The sequence below is a fragment of the Peromyscus leucopus genome, chromosome X (genome assembly GCF_004664715.2).
Source record: "Peromyscus leucopus breed LL Stock chromosome X, UCI_PerLeu_2.1, whole genome shotgun sequence".
In the NCBI taxonomy this organism is placed as follows: domain Eukaryota; kingdom Metazoa; phylum Chordata; class Mammalia; order Rodentia; family Cricetidae; genus Peromyscus; species Peromyscus leucopus.
In genome coordinates this window covers 64,166,535-64,185,565 of record NC_051083.1, presented here as the reverse complement: position 1 = coordinate 64,185,565, position 19,031 = coordinate 64,166,535, and positions in this window count along the sequence as shown.

Here is a 19,031-nt window from a genome sequence, read left to right as displayed (position 1 = left end):
AGATAAACAATTTAAATAGACCTATAACCCCTAAGGAAATAGAAGAAGTTATTAAAAGTCTCCCAGTCAAAAACAAAAACAAACAAAAAACAAAACCCAGGGCCAGATGGTTTCAGTGCAGAATTCTACCAGAATTTCAAAGAAGAGCTAATACCAATACTCCTAAAATTGTTCCACACAATAAAACAGAAGGAACATTGCCAAATATTTTTACGAGGCTACCTGATATCCAAACTACACAAAGACACAGCTAGGAAAGAGAACTACAGTCCAATTTACCTCATGAACATTGATTGAAAAATACTCTATAAAATACTGGGAAACTAAATCCAAGAACACATCAAAAAAATCATCCATCAAACACGTGAAATATGAACCAAAGGCTGAGGGGCCCCCAGCTGGATCAGGCCCTCTGAATAGGTGTGACAGTTGATTGGCTTGATCAGTTTGGGAGGAAACTAGGCAGTGGGACCGAGTCCTGTGCTCATTGCATGAGTTGGCTGTTTGAAACCTGGAGCTTATGCAGAGACATTTGGCTCAGTCTGGGAGGAAGGGACTGGACCTGCCTGGACTGAGTCTACCAGGTTGATTGCAGGCCTCGGGGGGAGGATTTGCCCTGAAGGAGGTGGGAATGAGGGGTGAGCTGGGGGTAAGGGGAGGGGGGGGAGGGAGGAGAATAGGGGAACCCGTGGCTGATATGTAGAACTGAATAGTATTGTAAAATAAAATAAAATAAAATAAAATAAAAAAGTAAAAAAAAAAAATCATCCATCATGATCAAGTAGGCTTCATCTCAGAGATGCAGGGATGATTCAACATAAGAAAATTTGTCAATGTAATCCACCATATAAACAAACTGAAAGAAAAAAAAAACCACATGATCATCTCATTAGATGCTGAAAAAGCCTTTGACAAAATCCAACATCCCTTTATAATAAAGGTCCTGGAGAGATCAGGAATACAGGGGACATACCTAAACTTAATAAAGGCAATATACAGCAAACCGACAGCCAATATCAAACTAAATGGACAGAAACTAAAAGCGATTCCACTAACATCAGGAACAAGACAAGGATGTCCACTCTCCCCATACCTATTCAATATAGTACTTGAAGTTCTAGCTAGAGCAATAAGAAAACAAAAGGAGATCAAGGGGATACAAATTGGACATGAAAAAAGTCAATTTTTTTGAGACAGTGTTTCCCTGTGTAACTTTGTGCCTTTCCTGGATCTCGCTCTGTAGACCAGGCTGGCCTCGAACTCACAAAGATCCACCTGCCTCTGCCTCCCAAGTGCTGGGATTAAAGGCATGGGCCACCACAGCCCGGCCCAAAGTCAAACTTTTGCTATTTGCAGATGATATCATAGTATACATAAGTGACCCCAAAAACTCTTCCGAGGAACTCCTACAGCTGATAAAAACCTTCAGTAATGTGGCAGGATACAAGATTAACTAAAAAAAAATCATTAGCCCTCCTATACACAGAAGAAATGGGCTGAGGAAGAAATTAGAGAAGCACCACCCTTTACAATAGCCACAAATAATACAAAATACCTTGGGGTAACTCTAACCAAACAAGCGATAGGCCTGTATGACAAGAACTTTAAGTCTTTGAAGAAAGAAATTGAAGAAGATATCCGTAAATGGAAAGATCTCCCATGTTCTTGGATAGGCAGGGCTAACATAGTAAAAATGGCAATTCTACCAAAAGCAATCTACAGATTCAGTGAAATCCCCATCAGAATCCTAACGCAATTCTTCACAGACCTGGAAAGAATAATACTCAACTTCATATGGAAAAACAAAATGCCCAGGATAGCCAAAACAATCCTGTACAATAGAGGAACTTCTGGAGGCATCACAATCCCTGACTTCAAGCTCTACTGTAGAGCTATAATAATAAAAACAGCTTGGTATTGGCATAAAAACCGACACATGGACCAGTGGAATAGAATCAAAGACCCTGACATTAACCCACACATCTATGAACACCTGATCTTTGACAAAGCTAAAACTGTACAATGAAAAAAATAAAGCATCTTGAACAAATGGTGCATAACTGGATAACTACATGTAGAAGAATGCAAATTGATCCATATCTATTGCCCTGCACAAAACTCAAGTCCAAGTGGATCGAAAACCTCAACATAAATCCCATTACACTGAACCTGATAGAAGAGAAAGTGGGAAGTAGCCTTGAACTCAGTAGCACAGGAGACCACTTCCTAAATATAACACCTGCAGCACAGACACTGAGAGCAACAATCAATCAATGGGACCTCCTGAAACTGAGAAAATTCTGTAAAGCAAAGGACACAGTTAATAAGACAAAACAGCAGCCTCCAGAATGGGAGGCATGGTGACATGTTTAATCTCAGGAAGTGATGGCAGGAAGCAGAAAGGTATATAGGGTGTGAGGACCAGGAACTAGAGGATTTGTTAAGCTTTTAGGCTTTTGAGCAGCAGTTCAGCTGAGAACCATTTGGATGAGGACACAGAGGTTTCCAGTCTGAGGAAACAAGATCAGCTGAGGAATCAGTGAGGTGAGGTTGGCTGTGGCTTGTTCTGTTTGTCTGATCTTTCAGTGTTCACCCCAATACCTGGCTCCAGGTTTGTTTCTATTAAGACCTTTTAAGATTCATGCTAAGGGAGAGGGACAGAGAGGGAGAATAGTGAAAGAGATAACTTGACAGAATGAGCCATTATGGGGTTAGGGAGAAATCTGGTGCTAGGGAAATCCCCAGGAACCCACAAGGATGTCCCCAGCCAAGACTCATAGCAATGATGAGAGACGGTGCTTAAACTAGCCTTCCCCTATACTCAGATTGGTGACTACCCTAATTGTCATCATAGAACCTACATCCAGTGACTGATGGAAGCAGATGCCGTGATCCATAGCCAAGCACTTGGCCAACCTCCTGGAGTTCAGTTGAAGAGAGGGAGGAGGGACTATAAGAGCAAGTGGGGACAAGATCATGAAGGGAAAAACCACAGAGACAGCTGATCCAAGCTAGTGAGAGCCCACAGACTCTGGACTGACAGCTGGGAAGCTGGCCTGGGACTGCACTAGGCCCCTTGAATGAGGGTGACAGATGTGTGGCTTGATTTGTGAGTCCCCTGGCAATCGGACCAGGACTCATCCTGAGTACATGAACTGGCTTTTTAGAGCCCATTCCCTGTAGTGGGATGCCTTACTCAGCCTTGATTCAGGGGGGAGGGGCTTGGTACTGCCTCAACTTAGTATGTCAGCCTGTGTTGACTACCCAAGGGGGGGCCTTACCCCCTATGAGGAGTAGATGGGGGTGGGATGGGGGGAGGTGAGAGGGAGCAGGAGAAGGGAAGGGGGAGGGAATAGTGGGCGGTATGTAAAAATGCAAAAAAGCACTCTAAATAAACAAGTAAACCTTACAAAAAGAAAGAAAGAAAAAAATGCAAAAACAAATGAAATCACTGCAAGGGCTCAACATTAGATCTGAACTGATAGAAAAAATGAATGGCCTTCGAAAGATATTGGAAGCTAGGTTTGCTGACCAGCAGACAAAGAACAACAACAAACAAGCCATAAAGAAATACAGGGAACTATGAATTACACAAACGTATCTAAGGGCTATGAAAAGCAAATAGAAACAGGGCAAGAAAATGTTTAGATAAATTATGGCTGAAACTCCCTAAATTTATTGACAATAACTTGCACATCCAGCAGGCACAATAAAACACAAGTAAGATAAATGCCAATAATCCATAAACAGATATAGTATAGTAAAAATGATGAAAGTCAAAGACAAGAACAAAAATCTTAAAATGGCAAGAGAAAATATATGTCACTTATAAGAGATCTTCATTTAGGTTATCAGTTGGCTTCATAGCAACAACAACGTAAGTCAGAAGGTAGTAGAATAGCACATTCAAAATCCTCTAAGAATAAACTGTCGACCAATCATCCTATGTTCAACAAAGCTATTGTCAATAAATGATCACAGTACCTGAATACTCATGTTTACTGTGGCTCTATTCAGAAGAGTCAAGTTATGAAGTCAGTCTGAGTAACCATCAATAGATGAATAAATAATAAAAAAATATAGCATACATACATAATGGAGTTTTATTTGGCCATAGTGAAGAAAATATTATTGGTAGGAAAATGAATGGAACTGGATATAACATGTTAAACAAAATAAGCCGCACTCAGAGAGACAAATACTAAATGGGTGCTCTCTCATCTGAAGAAACTTACACTTACAAAAAATAGGAGACGGAAAAATAGAAGGAGACCTATTTAGGAAAAAGAAAGTGGACCAGTCAGAGTAAGAAGGGAAATATGACAGGAAAGTGGGATGCTCAAAGTACATTATATACATGTCTGAAAATGTCATAATAAAATCCATTATTTTGTACAATGATTATATGTTATTTTTTCCAAGTTGAGATTTAGGGGCTGGAGAGATAACTTAGTGCTTAAGAGCACTTGCTGCTCTTTCAGAGGACTTAAGTTCCCAGTATACCATTGGTGGTGCACAACCATCTGTTCCTTCACTTCCAGAGGTTCTTGTAGTCGGACTTTCTTTGTACTGCCAGCTCCAAAATAATGACACAGAGACTTCTTATTAATTATGAATGTTTGGCCTCAGCTTAGACTTGTTCCCAACTAGCTCTTAAAACTTAAATTGACCCATTTATATTAATCTATGTTCTGGCATGTGGATCATTACTTCTCTTCAGTATAGTACATCTCACTTCCTCTAGGTCTGGCTGGTGGGTGAATTCTGCCTCTCTTGTTCCCAGAGTTCCTATCTCTTCCTGGAAATCCCACCTATCCTCTCCTGCCTAGTTATTGGCCATTCAGCTCTTTATTGACACATCTTCACAGTGTACAAAAAGATTATCCCACACCAGGTTCTGACACACTCTTCTATCCTCCATGGGTACTGCACACACATGGTACATAGACATATATTCAGGCAAAAGACCTATACACATAAGTTGGAAATAAAAAAATATATAAAAACAATTGTAAAAGTAAGTAAAAGTTGAGAACTTACAAATCCATTTTAATATGCTGGGGTGGTTTGAATGAGAATGGCCCCTATAGTTCATGTATTTGGTCCTAAGTTGGTGGAACTGTTTGGGAAGGATTAGGAGGTATAGCCTTTAGAGGATGTGTGTTACTGGGGCATTTGAGGTTTCAAAAGCTCACACCATTCTCAGTTTGCTCTTTCTGCCTCATGGTTAAGTCTCAAGATGTGAGCTCTCAATTACTGCTCCAGCATCATGCCTGCCAACCTGCTGCCATGCACAGGCATATGCATAATGGTCATGGATTCATCCTCTAAAAATATAAGCCCCAAATAAACTCTTTCTTCTATAACTTGCCTTGGTCATGATGTTTTATAATAACAATAAAAAAACCTAGTTAAGTCATAGGCTTTCCAGAAAAATAAAAATTGAGATAATATATTGCTGTTATACTCATTATATAAGAAAAACTAGTGAAAATTCATAAAGCTGAAAGCAAAAACTTCAGACAATAATTCAAATCCATAGTAGCAAACAAGAAGAATATACTCATTATTGATGGATTTTCTACTTTCTTCTTTTAATGAACTTAAAAAGCTATTATAAAATAATATAAATTATTATGTATTGCTGGGCTTATAATATATAGTAATGTACTATATATGTATAATAGCTTTCAATGCCAGAAAAAGAAGGAAACAATAATAGGCTAAGAAAATTTTATCACATGGTAAATGACAATTATAATATGTTGTTGAGTTTGTAGTATGACTAACAATGTATATTAGTTTGCTGTTAATAGTGTGAATATTCAAGTTAATTACCTAATACAAATTAAAGGTTTTGGGGGGCCATCAGTTTTACAGGTATCAATCCACCATCAGTAAGCCTTGTTGCTTTGGGTCTCTGGAAGCAGATCATGTCAGAAATATGTGGCAGAACAAAACTACTTATCTAATGGGTGAAAAATAAAGAACAAAGTTAGAGGAGGATACCACACTTCCTTTAGGCATGTTCCCATTGACAAAAATACTTCCTACTAGCTTATAAAAGTACTATAATCTCCCCAAAGCACCAAAGTACAGATCTAGCCTTGATGGCATGAGCCATTGGGTTATAATCTAGGTCAAAACTATAGCACAATAATGTCATCAGTGAAGGAAAAGAGAAATAGAATTATAAAGAATATAATTACTAATATATCTATTAGTGGAATTAAGCTATCACAAATCTGAGCTTGAGTGTGATGTGTTAATATGTATATGATAGTCCCTAGAGCAACAACTAAAAATAATAGAAAATATGGTTAAATTATTAGTAAAATTAATACACTACATTAAAATTGTTCACTTGAAGTTAAGGATAGCAGTAAGGAAGGAAAACAAAAGACATGAGACATGATAATCAGAGAAATGTGGCAGACATAACCTAACTGTATCAATAATTACATTAAATGTGAGTTGATTCAATAATCCTATCAAAAGGCAGAAGTTATTAAGAGTAGGAAGAACTATGATGCAACTATATGTTATCAACAATAACAACAAATCATATATTAGGTTCAAAGATACAAATAGCTTGAAAGTGAAACAATGGACAAAGATACATGGTACAAGAGCTATAACAGGAAGCTTTGGCTATTCTAATGTCAAACAAAATATATTTTAAAACAAACATTATTGTAGAATATTTGTTTAATTATGTAAGATGTGATGCTGTTTTACCTTGCCTGCCTAAGGTAACTAACTGGTGTAGTGGGTAGCCATTCCAGCTTGGTTCTGGAAGTTCCAACCCCCATTGAGACTCTGGCAACTGTCACGCCTACGAGGCGGGGCGAGGGGAGGCGCCGGGGGACCCGAGAGAGCGCCCAGAGAGAGTGCTGACCCATCCAGCTCTCGGGTCCCCCGGCGCATCGGGTCCCCCGGCGCCTCCCCTCGCCCCGCCTCGTAGGCGTGACAGTTGCCAGAGTCTCAATGGGGGTTGGAACTTCCAGAACCAAGCTGGAATGGCTACCCACTACATCCTGGTTTAATAAAAAGCTGCATGACCAATAGCTAGGGAGGAGGTACAGATGGGACTTCTAGGCAGAGAGAGTAAGTAGGAAGAGGAATTTAGGCTCAAGGAAGAAAGACAAAGAGATGGCAGGGAGACATTGGGGGGCAGCCAGTCAGACACAGAGGAAGCAGGAAAGTAGAACATACAGAATAAGAAAAGGTAAAAAGCCCCAAGGCAAAACATAGATGAAGAGAAACAGCAGATTAAATTAAGTTAAAAGAGCTAGTGGGACAAGCCTAAGCTAAGGTTGAGCATTCATAATTAATGATAAATCTCCATGTCTTTATTTGGGAGCTGGTTGGCAGCCCAAAGAAAATTCCAGCTACAAATGGTGCCCAAATTTCCACATAGCGCTTCTCGCTAGCTAGGTCTTACATTTTAAATCAACCAATTTCTATAAATCTATACTTTGCCATGGTGGCTAGCAGCATCTGCCCCACTCTTCTTTCTTCTTTCACTATATCTCTTGAATTTTCCCGCCTGGCTCCATCCTGCCCTGCCATAGGTCAATGCAGCTTTATTTATCAACCAATCAGAGCAACACATATTCACAGCATGCAGAAAGATATCCCACATCAATCCCTTAATATGCAAATAGCTCTGAGACTGAATAAGACATGATATCTTGTTGGTTACAGAGTCCTCACAGCATTACTGCCTGCCATCCTTTTATATGGCATGGATAGAGGTTTGATTATATAAACTAAATAATTTTATAAATTTATAAAGTTGACAGATGTCTTTTACCTGCTCAAACATAAAACAAAAATTCATCTTTGGCTGGCTTGTACACAACACATATTCCATACTTGTGTTAATGCAGATTTGTATGTTACCTTTGAAAGTTTGTGTGTTTTCAGAGCAAGGGGATCATACACCAATGAAAATGGGTGGCCCAGGTGATCCAGAGTGCCTCTGTTGCAGTTTTTCAGAGTTCTGTATTCTTTTTTTTTTTTTTTTTTAATTTTTAAGTAAATTTATTTTACAACATCATTTAGTTCAACATAATAGCCACAGATTCCCCTGTTCTCCCACTCTCGCCCCCCTCCCCCTCCCCCCATCCCACCCCCCATTCCCACCTCCTCCAGATCAAGGTCTCCCCGAGGACCGGGATCGACCTGGTAGACTCAGTCCAGCCAGGACCAGTCCCCCCTCCCACACCGAGCCAAGTGTCCCTGCATATGTCCCAGGATTCAAACAGCCAACTCATGCAACAAGCCCAGGACCCGGCACCAACACACGGCTGCCTCCCAAACAGATCAAGCCAAATGACTGTCTCACCCATTCAGGGGGCCTGATGCAGTTGGGGGCCCCTCAGCCTTTGGTTCATAGATCCTGTGCTTCCATTCGTTTGGCTATTTGTCCCTGTGCTTTATCCAACCCTGGCTTCAACAATTCTCGCTCATATAAACCCTCTTCTTTCTCACTAATTAGACTCCCAGTGCTCCACCAGGGCCCAGCCATGGATGTCTGCATCCAGATTCCTCAGACCTTCCTTGGATGGGGTTTATGGCACAACTAACAGGGTGTCTGGCCATCCCATCACCGGAGTAGGTCAGTTCCTGCCGTCTCTCGTCCATTGCCAGCAGTCTTTTCTGGCGGTATCTTTGTGGATCTCCGTGGGCCTCCCTAGCTCTCTGCTTCCTCCCCTTCTCATGTGGTCTTCATTTACCATGGTCTCCTATTCGTTGTTCTCCCTCTCTTTTCTTGATCCAGCTAGGATCTCCCACTCTCTTTCCCTCGACCGTCGCTCTTCATTGTTCCCACTCATGACCAGGCTGTTCATGTAGATCTCATCCATTTCTCCATGTCTTTTTTGGGGTCCCATTTTCCAGGTAGCCTCACTGGTGATGTGAGTAGCAGTTCAGTCATCCTTGTTCCACATCTAGTATCTTCCTATGAGTGGGTACATACCATATTTGTCTTTCTGAGTCTGGGTCACCTCACTCAGGATGATTTTTTCTAGATCCATCCATTTGTCTGCAAACCGTATGATGTCATTGTTTTTCTCTGCTGAGTAGTATTCCATTGTGTATATGTGCCACAATTTCTTTATCCATTCTTCAGTTGAAGGGCATCTAGGTTGTTTCCAGGTTTTGGCTATTACAAACAATGCTGAATCTCCCCCAAGATCCAGCTATACCACTTTTGGGCATATACCCAAGAAATGCTCAATCATACCACAAGAGCAGAGTTCTGTATTCTTTTGGTCATTGGGAGCATGCCTAAAGGAAGTGTGGTATCCTGGTATCCTCCTCTAACTTTGTCCTTCATTTTTCATCCATGAGATGAGTAGTTTTGTTCTGCCACATGTTTCTGACATGATCTGCTTCCAGAGACCCAACTTCAAGCCTGCTAGCTGAGATGTTTCAGCCTCAAAAACCATTTTAGTTAGGACTTCAGATAAGTTTCACACTTTCCCATTACACAGAAACTGGACAACAAATGTTATAGCTAGTTTTCTTAGGCCTTGACCATTATCTCAATTTTCTCAGTGTGCGCTGGGAATGCCATCACCCCCAGACAACAGAAAATAGTCTAGAGAATACAATGCCCACATTCCCAGGAGGTGGGATGGATGGTTTTTTGGTCATTTGGTGGGTTATGGATGTTTGTCATTGTTTAGTGGGGATATAGAATATAGGATAAAAAGATAACTATTCATCTCAAATATTTTACACTGGTATGAATTTTTGTATAATGATACAAATTTAAGGTTATTTTTGTTATACTGTATATATGTTTCTATTCTTGTTTAAGGTATTGTACCTATGTAGCTCATTTAAAAATGTAATATAAAGTTCTAGTCTTTAAAAGCTATTATTACAAACTGTTTAAGATAATTTAAAAAATGCAGGTTAATAGTTAGTGATCTATAACAATCAAATTTATAGTCGTATTAGGTGTGTTTTCAAGGTTAAACAAATATTTTAGATAGATAGGTGATCTTCAAACACTTCAGAGACCTACAGAATATGGAATTTAAGATGTTTAATAATCTAAGGATTTTCATGACAATGAGACATGTCTGCTCCTGGCAGCACCAATCTACTTCATAAAAGGATAATGGGTGTCAAAGAAGCTCCATATGAAGTTTGTTTTCACTGTGATATTTGGGCCATTTGAGCAAGAAACTTCCCTTGCCTCAGCTTCTGACAGTATACTATACAAACTGGAGAAGCAGGGCACCAAGGTAAAATATTGCCTAACTTTGCCAAGACACAGTGGGACAGTCCTTCAAAATTTCTGCTTCACAGAAAAGTCTGTCAGATAGTCTAGGCCTTTAGGTGGAAGATGGATGCCCTAACATTGAAGAGGAACCTTGGGTGACTGTCCAGGCAACCAGCTTCTTTTGTCATTTCTATGGTTTTGGAAGTTGCTTGCTCTGCACTTCCTGTTTATTTAGGTAATAATATATCTTTATTGGGTCTCTGATGGAGTTGAAGACAAGATAGTTATAGTTTTCCTTGTTACCAAATTCAGAAAAAAAAAACTTACATAAGAGATGGAAAGTTTATAAGGTTGAAAAACGTAAAAGCTTAAATTGTTTATCTAAGAAAATGTTTTATGGTCTAAAAAGATAATTTTGGGTTGGTAATACAAGTTAGGATAGAAAGTAAATTAAGTACACAAATTTGGACTCACCAGTATAGGTCAGATAATGGAGTATTTTCTCCGAATTTGCCAAGTGCGAACGGACTGGATATTGTAAATGTAATCCTTACTTGATAATTGTTCTTATTGTATATGGTCTTACTATAGTAAAGCTAAAACCTTTCTTTTATTCAGACAAAAAAATGGGAAATGTTGCAGAATATTTGTTCAACTACGTAAAGATGGGTTGCATTTGTTTATGTTGTGGAATATTTCTTTAACTACGCAAACATGTGTTTCATTTGCTTAATTATGTAAAGATGTGTTGCTGTTTACCTTGTCTACCTAAGATACCTGATTGGTCTAATAAAAAGCCGAATGGTGAATAGCTAGTGAGGAAGTATAGATGAGACTTTCAGGAAGGGAAAGTAAGTAGGAATTTAGGCTCGTGGAAGAAAGAAAAAGAGATGCCAGGGGCAAGCTAGTCAGAAATAAAGGAAGCAGGAAAGTAGGACATACGGAATAAAAGAAAGGTAAAATGCCCTGAGGCAAAACATAAATGAATAGAAACAGGTTAAATTTAAGTTATAAGAGCTAGTGGGACAAGCCTAAACTAAGGCCGAGCATTCATAATTAATAATAAGTCTCCATGTCTTTATTTGGGAGCTGGTTGGCAGCCCAAAGAAAATTCCAGCTACAAAAAAACATTTCTAGATGAGTATATACTTGAAGGAATCAAAGTCAGCACACATTAGAGATGTCTGCATATCCATTTTTATCACAAAAATATTCATAACACACAAGTTATAGATCCAGCTTAGGTGCCCACTAATGAATTAATAAAGAGAACATCGTGTTTACCTGCATAAAGAGTAAAATTACATTATTTGCAAGATAGTGAAGGAAATTAGAGATCATCATGTGAAGTGAGATAAGACAGGCTCCAAAAGACTAATACCACATCTTCTTTCCTATGTGGAATCTAGATTAGAAAAACACTTGAAAGTAGAAAGCAATTTGGGAAAAGAATGGGAACCTATGGGAGGTGGGAAGGAAGAACAAGAGAGGGTAATGGGTAAATATGATCAAAGTACTGCAATACAAATTCTAATTGGTCTTAATAATAAAAACCCAGAGTCAGATGTTACGGGATAAAAGCTGAAAGATTAGAGAAGCAGAGCATCCAGCCACTAGAAAGACTTCTTACCTCTAGCAATTCTCAGACTGAAAAGCCAAGTTCCTGTCTCCACCCCACCTTTACTACTTCCTCTCTCTGCCCAGCCATATCACTTCCTGTTTCCTCCTTGTGCGTGCTGAGATCAAAGGCACAAGATCCAAAGTGCTGGGATTAAAGGTGTATGCCACCACTGCCTGGCCTCTAGTGGCTAGCTCCGCACTCTGGTCTCCAGGTGAGCTTTATTTGTTAGAACACAAACAAAATATCACCACAAAATACAGTATATACATATCTTAATATGTCATCATGAAACCCATTACTTTGTACAGTTAGTATAAGCTAGTAAAAAACAAAACATATAAATATATTAGAAATTGAGGGGAACATTTTACAATTATAAAATGATCAAACCATTATTAACATGTGTACCCAATGACAGCACCAAAATACATAAAGAAAAAAAACTGAGAGAAATGAAGGGAGACAGAGATAGTTCTGTAATAGTAGCTTGAGATTTCCTTTTTTTCCTCAAAATATTTTTATTGATTATTTGAGAAATGCACACAATTCATTCTGATCACATTCACTTCCCATTCCTCCCAGGTCCACCCTCCCACAATTGTGCCCTCCCCACAAAAAGAAATAAAATACATCACTCCAATTTGTTTTGCCCATATACTCATTGGAGCATGGTCAAACTCCCAGTCACCAGCCCCTTAAAGATAGCTGATAAAGATCCTTCCCTACCCTACCCCAACCCCCACCAGAAGCCATCAAATGTGAAGGACTACACTTCTAGCATCCTTATGCCAATTTAAAGAACTTTTTTCAGTGACTTCCTGTCTAAACTATTTCTTTTGTGTGTGTGTGTGTGGGGGGGTTGTCACAGAATCTTTCAATGTCTCTCATTCTCAACTATGAGTTTGCAGTCATGGGTATCCTTGTCCATAATAGCTAGCAACAGAATGGATCATGGACTTCTATATAGATTCTGATGGCAGCATAGACCACAGATATTCACAGGGACTCTGGTGGCAGCATAGACCTCAACATGGTCCCCAGTGGCAGCAATGACTACAGATCTCTCAACATGACCTCAAGTGGCAGCACAGGCTACGCACATCAACATGGCCTCTAGCAGCAACATGGAACATGGACACCAATATGACCTCAGTTGGCAGCACAGACCAAGAAGATCAACATGGACCCTAGCAGCACAGATCACAGATACCAGCATGGCCTCCAGGGGTAGCACAGACCATGGAGGTCTTTCAAGGAGGCCCAATTCAGAAAGTGAACCATTCTCCATCTTGTACATCCTGCAGTTGCTCAGAGCCAGGGCGATCATGCAGCTAGGCAGCACATTTGGTTGCAGGGCCTGAGCAAGCTCCACTGTAACAGTGCTCCCACATGTGTTTCCACTGCTGCTGCATCTCTAATTCTGCCTCTCTCCACTACGATGCTCCTTTCCCACCTCTCCATCGCACATTTATTCATCAAAGTGATGTTGCAAACTGCAGTGTGTAACTATGATATCATATATATATATATATATATATATACACACACACATACATATACATATATACATATGCTGTGGGATGGTCTGTATGTCAAATGTGTTGCTCTGATTGGTCAATAAATAAAACACTGATTGGCCAGTGGCTAGGGAGGAAGTATAGGCAGGACTAACAGAGAGGAGAATTGAGAGAACAGGAAGGTGGAGGGAGAGATTGCCAGCCACCGCCATGACAAGCAGCATGTGAAGATGCCGGTAAGCCATGAGCCATGAGGCAAGGTATAGATTTATAAAAATGGATTAATTTAAGATATAAGAACAGTTAGCAAGAAGCCTGCCATGGCCATACAGTTTGTAAGCAACATAAGTCTCTGTGTTTACTTGGTTGGGTCTGAGTGGCTGTGGGACTGACGGGTAACAGAGATTTGTCCTGACTGTGGGCCAGGCAGGAAAACTCTAGCTACACACACACACACACACACACACACACACACACACACACACACACACACATATATATATTCTGAAGCACTGTAAATACTAGACTGTTGCTTAGACTCATTTTGGATATCCTCTTGCTGCCCAGAGTCAGGGTGATCTTGCAGCTGGGCAGGAGCTCTGGGCCACTGCATACCACTCTGGCCTTAGTGCTGGCCTCCCATCAGCATGCCCATCACATTTGCAGCCTGTAGGCAGTGCCATGGCCTGGTGTTCTCCTCCTCCAAGTACAGTGAGTAGCATGGGCTGCAGCAGCTACAGCTCCATGCTGTGGACCAAGGATCTGCCCTACTCAGCCACTACATGTTCCTTTGCCCCATAACCTCCCATACCCATAGCTAGGAGGCTCTATCTTCATCTCTGCCATCTTTCTTTTCATTTCATGAGACCACTTTTAAAATGCATCTTCCCATAAGACCTGCCTCTTTTTTGTTTGTTGGTTGGTTCTGTTTTGTTTTTCAAGAGAGTTTCTCTGTGTAGTCCTGAATGTCCTGGAACTTGCTTAGTAGACCAGGTTGACCTCAAAATCACAAGTCACAGAGATCTACCTGCCTCTGCCTTTAGAACACTAGCATTAAAGGTGTGTGCCATCACTCCCAGGCGACCTGCCTTTTTTTTCAGTTGTTTCAAAGATAGTGCAGGCTCTGCAGACTCCTAGCAGTCTCCCATCAGAGCCTCAGTGAGTACAAGCAGCTGGCGCCATCTTGGATCAGCCCAGATCTACCTCTGTTCGTGATTTCAAAAACAAAACTCTCAACAAAATCTACAGAAAGAAATCTCCTTAACATGGGCAAAGCCATGTGAAAATCCTGAGACCAGTACTGTAATCAGCAAGGAAGAAGAGCTTCTCTCATGAGAACTGGGTGAAGGTGTGGTTGCCCTTCTTTCTTCCCACTTCTACACCAGAGCAGTAGTAGTTGGAGATTTCAACTGTGTTGTGAAATGCATTCTGAGTATGTGAATGCAGAGTGACATACAGAACACAGTGACTAGAAAACCCAAAATAACTGCTGATATCCAGAACATCCCCTTTGCCATATTCAGCATGGCTTCAGGGTTGGACTTGACTGAGCTATTGAGGGAATCAAAGAAAGACAAACATGTACACAAACAGAAAGCTGGCTTTAAGCAGTCTGGGCTCTCAGCTGGAGAAACCACAGCAGCCAGAAGTTCAGCATGTTTATTATATAAAGTTGAACAGAGAAGTAGGGTTACTGTATACAGACAAATAAAGAGGCAGGGTTTATGGTATACAACTGGACCAAGGATCCAGGATTGACTTATCTTGGTAGTAGCAGTCTCTGTAGGGAGATGGCTTCAGGGAGTAAACATTCAGGGGAGAGAAAGCCAGGATGGGCATTTTGTACATACACTGTCAACACGTATACTCAGTCTCTCAAGGAAGGCTTTGCCATGCCTCTGAATCTCACCCCAGGTGAAGGCTTTACCATACTTTCATAGATCTGAGGCACTGGGATCTTTGACATGGCCTGCTCATGTTGACACGCAGCACATTCACTCAGGACTTCACTCACCTGAGACTTTCTCCACTCCCTATACGCCTTTTCATGAAGATTGTCTATACTGTCGGGAACTCTAATAATCCTGTTAAGCATAGAGGAAATGAAGCAAGTAACTGTTAGGATTCTGCCCCCATGTCAGCTGCATGACCACACATGCACAGTTCAGGTCTTGCACCTTACGTCATCAGTGAACACTGGTGATTACGAGCTACATGCACACGGCGTATTCACACAATCAGAGCATGCATGGTGAAGCTCCATAAGCCTGCCTGTGCATGTTCCCGGGAACCCTTAAAAAGCAGGGCACAACCCCCCACCTCTGTTCTTTCTTCTATCCCCACTATCTCTCTGGTTCTTTTGTCACCCCCATTTCCTCCTAATAAAGCTCTGATACTGGGTTTTGTCGTGCCTCATGACCTTTCCACACGGTAACCAGCACCGCTTATCATTTTTAAAACCATCAGTAACCACATGACTTAATACAGCACCAGTAACTTTCTCCTTCTCATACTTTATAGACACTTGGATACAAGAAATGACATTGTGACAAGTTCCCTGCATTTCTTTTTACTTTATAGTTTGGACTAGGTTTGACAGAGGTTGGCAATCCAGAAACACTAGTGAACACAAACCAAAAAGTCCTGATAAAACTTCTCTCTAGCTTCATTTACATAGCATCTAACAACAAAGAAATATTTTCTCAACAAGATAGAAAATGTGGACAGTCACCTGAGGTTGTCTTCTGACCGCACACAGACAGATAGACAGACAGACAGACAGACACACACACACATACACACACACACACATACACACACACACATACACACATAACATACACATACAAGTAAGAGTCTCAAATAGGTAATGTAAGTTTCTAATTTTAAAAAATGTAGAAAAAGAAAAGAAATTCAGAAATCAGCATCATTGAAAACTGAGAAACAATAAAGGAATAGAAGGTGGGGAAAGCTGCTTCTTCAAGAAAGCGGATGTTGTAAACATTCAAGAGAACAATTGGACCAAAGGAGTGGAATTTCCCCTAGGTCACTGTAGCTCCCAGGCAGCATTCAGGCTGCCCTGCCCTTTGAAAGGCAGGCCTCCTTTCAGACAATTTGTACCATACTCTGATTTGCTCCCAGGCTGCCTGGCCTCTAACATCATGACTCATATTTCCATTACCAGCCTCACAATTTGGCAGAACAGCGGTAAATAAGCTCTGTAGTTAGAGATTTTTGTTTCCTTACACTTTCCAAATTGTGAAACCAAAGTAATTGCCTTGAGGCTCCTTTTCCCCCTGAGGATACTGAAAATCACGTGATTTCCCCTCTCTCTCAGGTTTACCATGAGAATGAACAATTTAGTATGTACATTGTTAACAAAGGAAGAACCCTCAGTAAATGTAAGCTTTGCTTCCCCTTGTCACAACTGTGTTTTGAACATGCCAAAAGAATACATGAAGGTAACGCTGTCTTAAAGCAGTGACTAAAAGGAAACTGGTCAATACAACTTGGCAGATTTCTCAAAACATCGCCCATGCATGATAGTCTACTGGATTCCCGATAGGACAACAGTTCAAGGCGTGCTGAACACGAACCAATAATTTAACAGACTGTGCCCCTCAAGGACAAGATCATGTTTTTCACATTATGTCTTCAGGGATTATCATAATGCATTGTAGATTTGAATGTGTACAGTAGTGTATATGTTAGATCAGTGCCTAGGATGAGGAAGACTCTCAACTGCTTTATCAGTTTGACTTACTGGCAATGAATCACTCCCAAATTACCTTCACATGAATCATTCAGAACATCTTCTTGACCACCTGATAAAGTTTCCCCCCAAATCCATGAAAAGTCATCAAAGCCGCAAGATTAAAAAAATCAGTATTTACTTGATCTTTGGGGACCATCTTTCATTATTAAAGCATTTTTATATAAAAGAGGAAGATGCCCTAAATGCCAAAGGACTATTTTTTTTTTTCTTTGGTTTTTCAAGACAGGGTTTCTCTGGTAGCTTTGGAGCCTATCCTGGAACTCACTCTGTAGCCTAGGCTGGCCTTGAACTCACAGAGATCCGCCTGCCTCTGCCTCCCGAGTGCAGGGATTAAAGGCGTGTGCCACCACTGCCCAGCAAAGGACTATTTCTTTATTTATCTATATTTTGATGTGGAGTTAGCTATTCTGTAATTTAAAGCTAAAGTAAAATAAAAAAGAAAACCTTTTGAAAACCATTTAATATCATCTATCTTTTTACTTAAACCAAGCATGAGTTTTGCTTTGCTCATCAAAGAAAGACAGCATCAGGACCTTTGCATATGCACAACTTCCTCCAGTTTCTGCACTATTCTCAACACAGGGCCAAACATATTCCTGCATCTTCTTTTATTCACCCAAGGGAAACACAAATCCACACATACACTCTGTGTTACAAAGCCTCTGCCTTCAGTTACTTCAGTTAGAAAACATTTATGGCTTCTTATTTGTCATTAATTATATTGGACTCTCTTCAAAAGCAAATGAATGGGAAGTATCAGAGAGGATTCAATTAGCAGGTCTATTACAAACCTGCAAGGCTTTACTTCCTGTGCAGCAATGTCCAAGAATTTTTACCATGAACTGCTTCTGTATTAGTAATAAAATTCTTTTATGCAGATCCATACATTAACCAAAATGAACCCTTCCTCCTCTCATTACCCATTGATACAAAAATGTCCTTAAAATGCTACACTGATTTCAGAATTAGATCATTTTTAGATCAGACCTTTCATCTTCTAACGTAAAAAAACAAAACAAAGAAACTTGTTCTTTTATAGGTAGAAGCTTCTTAACCTAGGCAGATTATTATCAGGTGAAAGGTCAAACAAAATATACTCAAAGTGCACATCTACAGTAATCTACACTAAAATTATGAATGTCCCCCTTTCTTTAAAAAATAACACTCCTGTGCAATGCAAAACATACCATTCCATGTAGTTGTCATTTTCTCCGTGATATGTTGTACTCTCTGCCATTAGCAACAAACCCTTAAGATGACTTCAGAGAATTATTCAGCTAAAAATGGTCTTTCAGCTATTACCACCATAATCACCCATACTCCTGATTCAAGAGTAGAGAAATGCACGGCTCAAGACACTCAAAATTTCTATATCAATACCGCTATTTCAATGACCATGTGGTCTGAAGCAGAAATGAATCTGAAATAAGGTTCTGGTAATTGCTATCTCTACATTTCCTGTCCCAGAGCCATTTCTTATCACCAGTAAGTAGCCCACCATTTATTTTTCACCTAATCTTCACTGGAGAATCCACCAGAGCAACACTACAAAGAAAACATATGAAGCCAGGCGTGGTGGTGCACGCCTTTAATCCCAGCACTGGGGAGGCAGAGGCAGGCGGATCTCTGAGTTTGAATCCAGTGTAGTCTATATAGTGAGTTCCAGGACAACACAGAGAAACCATGTCTAAAATAAAACAAAAAAAGAAGGGAAGAAAGGAAGGAAGAGAGAGAGAGAAAAGAAAGAAAGAGAGGGAGAAAGGAAGGAAGGAAGAAAGGAATAAAGGAAGGAAGGAAGGAAGGAAGGAAGGAAGGAAGGAAGAAAGAAAGAAAGAAAGAAAGAAAGAAAGAAAGAAAGAAAGAAAGAAAGAAAGAAAG